Source organism: Lathamus discolor, chromosome 4, assembly GCF_037157495.1.
Source record: "Lathamus discolor isolate bLatDis1 chromosome 4, bLatDis1.hap1, whole genome shotgun sequence".
In the NCBI taxonomy this organism is placed as follows: domain Eukaryota; kingdom Metazoa; phylum Chordata; class Aves; order Psittaciformes; family Psittacidae; genus Lathamus; species Lathamus discolor.
Genome location: NC_088887.1, coordinates 62,303,817 through 62,313,152, shown reverse-complemented (window position 1 = coordinate 62,313,152; position 9,336 = coordinate 62,303,817). Strand labels below are relative to the sequence as shown.

The 9,336-nt window shown below is 38.8% G+C and overlaps 1 long non-coding RNA gene across 2 annotated transcripts; it reads right to left on the bottom strand.

Annotated features, from left to right (window-relative positions):
* Positions 1-1,945: 1,945 nt before the first annotated feature.
* LOC136012690 (uncharacterized) lies at positions 1,946-6,711 on the bottom strand. 2 transcript variants are annotated; one of them, XR_010611905.1, is made up of 4 exons: positions 6,610-6,711; positions 5,743-5,932; positions 3,204-3,402; positions 1,946-2,490 (listed from the first exon to the last, which is right to left on the bottom strand). It is a non-coding gene; the product is annotated as an uncharacterized LOC136012690 (long non-coding RNA). The 2 variants fall into 2 exon arrangements; XR_010611904.1 differs by lacking the exon at positions 3,204-3,402 and having other exon boundaries at positions 6,610-6,709.
* Between the last annotated feature and the right edge of the window lie 2,625 nt (positions 6,712-9,336).

Below are 9,336 nucleotides of genomic sequence, written 5' to 3'. Positions count from 1 at the left end.
TAAAAAAAATATAAAACTGACATCAACTTCTACTTAGCTATAGAATATTCAACACCTTCCACTTTCATTTCTATATTCAGCGATAACATTTAAAATTACTGTGGTCACCCTAAAGGATGTTAATTACAATGCAACTCAGAAGCCTTTATACAACATAATTGCAGGTTACTAATGTTCATAGTATCCATTGAGGTTGTAATGGAGAGCAGAATATAGCTCATGGATTTTGTGATGAAGGTCTTATAGCCATTTCTTGTTATTAATCCTCTTTATCACTTCCCATGCATCATCTTTTGTTTGTTCCCTTAATACAGAGTTTTATTTTTTGTATATAAAGAATATCTTTCTTATAGGCCTGTCAGGTTCAGATTTACATATTGTAGATTTAATTGCTTCACAATTCACTTTTTGATAAGGTTCTCAGATGTTAGGCTATATTAAGAAGGGGATGGAGACTAATACAGGAATTATTATAATGTCATTCTATAAATGGAGGTTACATTCTCGTGTTGAATAATCTATGGGGCTTCAGTCACATTTCAGAAAGATACAGCAGAAGAAGAAAGGTCTGAAAAAGGGCAGAAAAATACATATTAGTTGGAAAGGGAGTGTTCATATGAAAAGAAACTGAAAAGATTATTTAGTGTGAAGCAGAAAGAATAGAAGACGACATATATAATAATGAGTGGTACAGAGAAAAGCAGTGGGTAGTACTCACTGCTCTGTTCTGCAGTAAGACACAGAGGGCATTCAGTGAAAGGAAAAGTCACCAAATGTAGAAGTGAAAAAATTAAATACTTTTTTTGGCATTGCATCTTATAATTAGCTTGTTGAACTGACCACTGTATGTTATTCTTGAATAGTAATTGAGGGCTGCTTAAAATGTTTCAAGAAAGATAAAGCGATTATGTTATGAAAAATAGCATCAGCAGTGGAACTAGGTAGAACAAGCTGATAAGGGATATCAGTTCTTACAAACCAAAGAACAGTGTAATCACAATCAGAGGTTGTTCATGTTACCTGCTACAATTGTGCTAGGAACAACAGTGATCTACAAGGCCTTCTCATTATGACATTTTCTGTCTAAAGCCCTGATCGAAAAGAACAACCCTGAAAGCCACTCTGAAACTCATCTGAGCCCCACCAAGCTCCATGAACCTTTGTCTTACTGGATTTACTGCTGGGCAGGAAGCAACATTAATAAGTGGGCAAATTCTTGTGGTAGCCAAAAGAAAGAACACGTAGTGCATCATACACTTGTGTAACAGGTAATAACATAATAGGTAAGAGGTAATGTAATTGTGTGACAGGTATTAACATAACAGGAAAAATAATAGAACTTCATTTCATGGTGGAAAAATCCATAAAGGGCCATTAAGTACAAGCTGCAAATGCAATCTGTCAGTCAGGAGATGCCCATAACACAAGTTGCTCCACGCAGGGAGACTGAGGAGCAGAAGTATCATTTATGCAGTTTCCCTGTTGGATCTGTAATTGACCACTGTCGAAGGCAATACTAGGGTGATTTTTCATGTAACTGACAACACTGCTTCTTTACTTTTGCACTGGTTTTGCATTTTATAAGCTCATTGTCTTCAACAGTAGTGGAAAAAGTGCAAATTCTTTACGTTCCTGAGGCTTGTGCCATTGCATGTCATTGGTAAGACCATTGCTGGAAACCAAGAGCCACATCTGCTTCATATAACATATATTCTTGCCATCAGTTATCTTTCAATGTTAACAGGGGATGAAATTTATGATGTGAGTGGATGATTTTCAGTTTCAGGTAGACCACCTTTAGAACAGGCATCTCAGATGAAGCAAAGAACATCCCACTGATTTAAATTTTGAGGATTTCACATTTTCACTAAACAAAAGACATGCTTGCTATAGTTACACAGGTTTCTTTTGCCAATTCTATCAATTGTAAGACAGTTTGGGGTCAATCAGACAGGGTATTCAATATTCAGAAATATTGATATAAACCTAATTTATGTAATGCCTTCTTTGGTAATTTGTCTAGCGAGTTTTCAACTTCATATTCAGTAGAGTTGTAAGTACAGTTCTTGCTCCTAAGTAGTTTTGGTTTAGGTTTTTATTTTTTTTTATTCAGTACAATCACATCATTCTAAACAGGTAAGACAATATTAATACAAGGTTCTGAATTTTTATTTGTTAAAGATATCTCTTTCACTGTTCCTTGCTATGCTTGCATGAGAGGCGTAAAGCTGTGTTATTGTGTTTGATTTTGGTTGTTGTCTTGAAAATATTTCCTTCATTCTTAGTGACATATGAGGTTTGAAAACAAAATGGTTTTTTTTCTTTAAATAACACCAACAACCTGCAGTCCTAACAACAGGGGATTTTTCATGGCAAGGCAGTTGATATTTTGCCATTAAAGATTTGGACTTGATGAACTCATATGACATATAAACTCATTTTAGTTTCAATGTACATTTCCTGTTGTGTGGGATGGTCTCTACTCCTCCACTGCAGAATAAAAAAAAAAAAAAAAGAAAAGAAAATTAGAAATAAGCATACAGGAACACAAAGACACAAAGTGAGGTTCTTTTCAGCACCCTACTCTTTCCTCTTTTTTTTTTTTCTCTAAAAACAGAGGACAACTTAAAGTTTTTGTGGGGCTTTGTTCTGCTTTGTTTTTAATAAATAAGAAAAATGGAAATGAATGAATGTGAAAATGCCCTTAGTACCAAGATAAATGCACAAAGTTTTACGGCATAAAAAAGTTTCTCTGTATCTTCACGCTATTCATCCTCTACCTCAAAACGTTTTCTGTGGTGTGAGCAACACTTCTTGCCTCCCTCATGACTACTCCCCATACAGATTTCTAACAGCCCACACCAAGCAATCTTGCCAATCTGTACCACCTGCCCTCCACCCCTTCAACAGGCTCTCTGTACATTCCTAGCTACAGTCTTCATCCACACACCCCTGCTTCAGCTTTTCAATCTGTTTTTCAGTTAAGGAAATGCTCTTTCTTGCATATTAAATCCTGTTTTCATCATAAAAGGAAGTGTCCTTCAGACAATGCCCCTGTGTCGTTCCCAACAGAATTTTCTTTGTGGAGATTTGTGTAAGATGACCTATTTTGCTTTGCGATACTTCAGGTACATATTGTAAAAGGCAAAGAAAAAGGACACATTTCCGGAACACTGCAAAGAGAAAAAACAAAACCAAACCACCTTTTTATTTTGTATTATGACTGTTCAGTTGATGTGACTTGGAAGGTACACTTGCATCAGTTTTCATTTATGTTTCATTTATCATATTTGCTTGTTTGCTGGCGTTACAAAATGCATACATTTTTGCCTTGGTCCAAACTACTAATGCAGTCTGGGAGAACATCTATGCCCTCTGAGAGAACACAGGTGGATGAAGGGCCTGCATAGAGAGTGGGAAAAGAAAGCATTCAGCATCCTTCATCAAACCCTGCAGAACGAGGCCATCGTGGACTAAGTAAGTACTAAAGCATTCTATCATGTTTACAATCCTATTGCTTCAAAAGTTGACTCTCTTTTTCACTGCCACTCAAGATTAATGGGCACATTTATTATTTATTTTTTTACTGTAATGTCAGGAGTTGCTCTTCACAATACTAAGTGCAGACATTGCCCCAGTGACAATCTGCAATAAAGAGGAGCCATGTTTCTCCGCTTTTCATATAACACCACTTCTTAGGGGCACATAGTTAAATCAGCTGTGGGGGATGTTCAAACAGAAAACACATGCTTCTCACCCCTGCCCAGCAACCCGTTTTCTCTAGGAAAGAGGTAATAACAAGGTGGGGATCGCTGGAGGCACTGCACTGCGTAACCAGATGAGAGCAGGGGTGGCAGAAGCAAGGAGATACTTGTAACCCATTTAGGTTGCCTGTGCCTAGCATACAAGCAAACCCTGATAGGTGAAAAAGACTTTAAAACCCAAGGGTTTGGTACTTAGAGGGGCAAAAGGCGCCTATCTCTAAGTTACTGGTCCTAGCCTGAAGGCAATGATGAATCAAGAGCAGGAGGTTACTACTGAAGAGACTGTGTGACTTTTAGAGACATCTTCTCAAGAGCAGGAGGTTACTACTGAAGAGACTGTGTGACTTTTAGAGACATCTTCACAAAGTTCTGATGATTTTTTGATTGCTGCCACTGTCCTCTGCTTCTCCAAGGAAAGGGCATCCTGAGATTCTACAGCAGCCTGGGCTGAAAAAGTGTTCACAGTATTCACTTGTGTTATACCAGCACAGAGAAAGAGAAATAGCTTGATGCCCTTGAAATGAGGTCGTTTTCAGATTCACTAATCAACAGTAAAAGAATGCCCAAATTGTCTCATTGATCTAGGAGAATGTGCATCTCCTCTGTCTAAGTTATTAACTGAGGAATTAAAATGAGCTTCCCTGCATATTTATTCCTCCTGCTATGTTTTATGGATGTAATATTATGTTGGTTATATTTTTTAAAAAAATATATCTGCTTTGCTGCAATAATAGTTGTTTTATTTTTTTTTATTTATTTAGTACCTGCTGTTGGGGACGTTTTGTGGTTTTCTTTAAAGTCTAAATGTGTTGCATTAAATAGCTTTGGAAAAAAAAAAGAAAAAAAAAGATGCTTTCTAGCCTGCTGAGTAAACATAAATTTCACAGTTAAATACATAAAATAATGATTACATCCAATGGTCATGAGGGACGTGTTTTTAGGAGTATACTAATTAAACTACATCCTTCAGACAACATGTTTCTACACTTACTAGCAATGAACCATATCTGATTTGTCATTAAGTAATTATGAATGCTAATGCAAATAAAGCACCTTTCAAACAAGGCTTCAGAATAGAAATTAATCATATATTATTCTTTCTTATCCTACCACATAAGGGTCATTTAAACAAAAACAGCCAGGAATATGAGATACATATAACAAGAGAAGTTACTAGTTTTGCTCAGGCTTCAGTTCATACCTTTCTCTTTGTGGTGGCATTTATGCATGCATGCATAAATTTCTCATAAACTGTGAGAGAATAAAAAGTCTTTAAAGTATAGTCAGTAATTCAAGCTTTGATCCAAAATTATTGCAATCTTCCATCAGTAATAGTAGCAATTAGCGATTCTTGCTCCTTTCCTTTTGCAGATCTCAAACACTCTACAAAAGCCCAGTATGGAAGACCCCAAAAACAGGGAGTAAGCAGGATGAAATTAATAAATGCACTGAGTGTTAACCTTTGAACATATCAGTGGGCATTGCCATTCCTTGTACTTTTATTAGCTTGGAGCTCTCAGAAATGCTGTGATGGCAGAACCAACATGATTTTTGACCAGGTAAGGATCATTTCCAGAATGTAATGTCTCGCTTCACACCTCATTTGCCATTCTGGATACACCCAAACCTAGATGGTATTACTTCCCCCCCCTCTTACATTAGGAAACTAGGGTTCAAAACAATGATGCGCGTAACTCCAGCCACCTCAGCAGAGAGTCTGGGCAGTTTTTCAACCCCCAAACCAAGTTTCTAGTAGTGTACTACTGCAGCTCTAACGGCAATTCTCAAGAGGTCCACCACCTACCTTTTTATTTTTTTAACTTAAATTTGTCTAAATATCAGAAATTAGGTATGTAAAGTCTGGGCTCTCCAATCCCCCCTAAAAAGACCACATAAAGCACCATGTTCTTCACAACTAGAAGGGAACATTAGTGATATTTTCCATCAACCTATTTGCAGCAAATGTAAAGTGATTTACCTTCTCATTATATTGCAAATGTTTTCCTTCCTCTTGACTTGTCATTGTCCTCATCTTTGTACAGCTAGTGAAGTCATAAGTCCTCTGAAGCAACTATCTGCACATTATAATGCTTCATTGCATAAGCAAGTAAGAGGGTGAGTTATGAAGAACAAAGTTCTCGTTGCACAAGCTTCAATAATCCTTAATTCTGGGAAACGAAATGGGCAATAACTCGTGAAAGGTACTGTGAATAAATGTGTTTAAGGTGGAATAATATGCCTTTAAATTGTGATTGGCTGTTTAGGATCCTTTTTAAGGCAAGGGGCCATGAGTAACTGATAATCTATGTGAGGTCAATTATTGTGTAAGGTACACTAAAAAATCATGCAGCACATCTCATCCATATAACTTATATCAAAAGGTGCTATTCAAAATCATGGGTGTCAGCTTCTAAATGAGAAAGTTCTCTGTTGCATGGAAGAGAGAATATACAAATAAGAAAATGGCTGTAAACAAAGAAATAAAATGTGAAAATCGTACAAATGCGGAAAGCACGAACACTGAGAATTAGAAAAAAGTGCAGTAACCAATGGATCTTTCTGAAACTTCAGGTGATTAGGTTAGACTAACTTTTTCAACCACTGCTAACATGGGTTATACAGGTTAATAATAATCTTGATCAGGGTTATATTTTAATGAAAAAGTCAGTTTGAGCACAGTGAAGTAAAAAAAGAAAAAGAATTGGTCATCACATAGTATTTCATTTTCAGTGAGAAAATAGCTCCAGGGAACAATACAATTTTCTATGGGAATCTTTTGTTTTCTTCAGTTTTTTGAGTGGTCATTAGCACTTTTGGGGTGGGATTCATCCTCTCTGACACTGACCTCTGATTTTTGATGAACTGCAGCGCCAGCTGAAGTGAAGATCTGAGTCCCTTTTTCTGTCAATGACATGAAGGCAATTCATCCCATATGAATGAGGTTTTCTGGGATGACAAATCAAGCATTAAAAATCTCTTTCTCTCTTTCCCTGCATTCATAGATGGAGGAGGATAGTTGCTACACTCTAAGGTTGGGTTAACTCTAGATGGCTATAAATAGGTGTGTGAATCCTACCTGAAATGCCTCAAATGCATTACCTACAGCAGGGATATTTAATTCACTCTGATTGAATACAGGCATAGTTAAATAGTTACTGAGTGTAAATACAGAAACTGGCCACTCATTAAACAAAAACTACTGTTTAAAACACTGAAATAATCACTAGTCAGCCTGCAGTTTTCAGGAGTTTTGCCAATGCTACTAGCTGTTTCCTAGTCTGTGGGCGTGAGAAAGACAGTGAAAGACACAGCCCTGGTAACTTCAACCTTTCTAGTACTTAATGCTGCTTAAGTAACAGACCTCTATACCTTATATATGCTCCTTACTCATTTTAGCTGCCTGTTGGAAATTCCCAGCCGTGTGCAGAGTGCTTATGATACCTGTTGCTCTGAGGATGTTTGGCCATTAACAATCTGTGGTGTTTCACAACACGGACTCAAGTTGATGAAGAGACTCAAATCCCACTCGAGACTCAAATCCAACTTTATTACAACCAAGCACTTTTTATCCCCCTATTCAGTACTTTCCCAACCTGCATATACATATAATGTTCAGTCTCATTGGCCCCTGTAAAACTCTCCAGGTAAATAGTCCAATCACAATGCTGCAGACCCTCTCACAACCCCATATCATCAACTGAGACTCCCACAACAAATACACCCTTGCCCATTCCCCCAAGGCTTATTTTTCTATCTTCCCTGTCCTTCCAACACATTGCCCAGGGGTGTGTCAAGCACCGAGGCCTCAGAGCTCCTTCCCAAACTGTTTTTCATGCTGATCTTATTGCCTTCACTCCCCACAACAATCATCAGATATTTGAAGTGCAGGGCATAGAAATCCTAGGATGATGAAAGCAGAAAAATGTAGAGATGATGACCTTTGTTGTAGGCTGAATTGCACTGTGATGACAAAATCACTGTGAGCAGGGCAGTTCTACAAACTGAAGAGACATCAATTTGATAGGTGGACCACTCGGTGGATGAAGAACTGGCTGGATGGCCATACAGAAAGAGTTGTGGTCAACGGCTCAATGCCCAATTGGAGATCAGTGACGAGTGGTATCCTTCAGGACTGATCTTGTTCAACATCTTTGCTGGTGACATGGACAGTAAGACTGAGTGCAACCTCAGCAAGTTTGTCTATCTCACTAAGTTATGTGCTTCAGTTGATACACTGGAGGGAAGGAATGCCATCCAGAGGGACCTTGACATGCTTGAGAGGTGGGCCAATGCCAGCCTCATGAAGCTCATCATAAAGAAGTGTAAAGTCCTACACCCTGGTTGGGTCAGTCCCAGGCACAGCTACAGGTTGAGCAGAGAAGAGATTCAGAGCAGCCCTGCAGAGACAGACTTGGGGGTACAGGTTGATAAGAAACTTAACATAAGCTGATTTCAGTGTGTGCTCACAGCCCAGAAAGCCAAACATATCTTGGGCTGCATCAAAAGGAGCGTGACCAGCAGGTGAAAGGAGGTGATCCTGCCCTTCTGCTCTGCTCTCATGAGACCTCACTTGGAGTACTGTGTACAGTTCTGTGTCCCCAACATAAGAAGGACATGAACCTGTCGGAGAAAGTCCAGAGGAGGGCCACGAGGATGGTCAGGGGCCTGGAGCACCTCCTGTATGAAGACAGGCTGAGAAAGCTGGGTCTGTTCAGCCTGTAGAAGAGAAGGCTGCATGGAGACCTCATAGCAGACTTCCAGTGTCTGGAGGGGGCATATAAGGATGCTGGAGAGGGACTCTTCGTTAGGGACTGTAGTGACAGGACAAGGGGTAAACGATTCAAAGTTCAACAGGGGAAGTTTAGATTGGATATAAGGAAGAAGTTCCTTACTGTGAGGGTGGTGAGGCACTGGAACTGGTTGCTCAAAGAAGTTGTGAATGATCCATCCCTGGCAGTGTTCAAGGCCAAGCTGGACGGAGTCTTGGGCGACATGGTCTAGTGTGATATGTCCATGCCTGTGGCAGGTGGGTTGGAACTAGATGATCTTAATGCATTTCCAACCCTAATTATTCTATGGTTCTATGGTTTTCCATTCCCATGTACACCAAGCTTAGCTCTGGTACAGAAGGTAGTCTCACCATTGAATTGATCTGGCTACCCAGACTAGAGATGGATTTGGTGAGTCATATGAGTTAATGTATATATCTACCTAGTGATTAGATGAACTGCACTTTCTGTGTTCCTAATTCTTTGTATTGAGCTCAAAGACAGCCCAGTTTGAACCTCTAGAGTGTTCATGTAAAGGATTCCCCCTACAAAGAGCATGCCTGTGTTCCTGGGTGATCAAAGTAATTATCTAGGGGAAGCTACCTGTAGCATAATAACTTTCAAAAACTATTTTTTTTTTTTAAATTCAGCAGTTTGTTTGGTTTTTCTTTAATCTCTTTCCAATCATTATTCAGAGCTTTCGCAGTCCAGTATTCTGGCATACTTTTGTAATCCATCATACCTTGAGTATGCTTTGATAAATGAGCTGCATATTTGCCAAAAACTTTTCTCTTTGTGCCCTG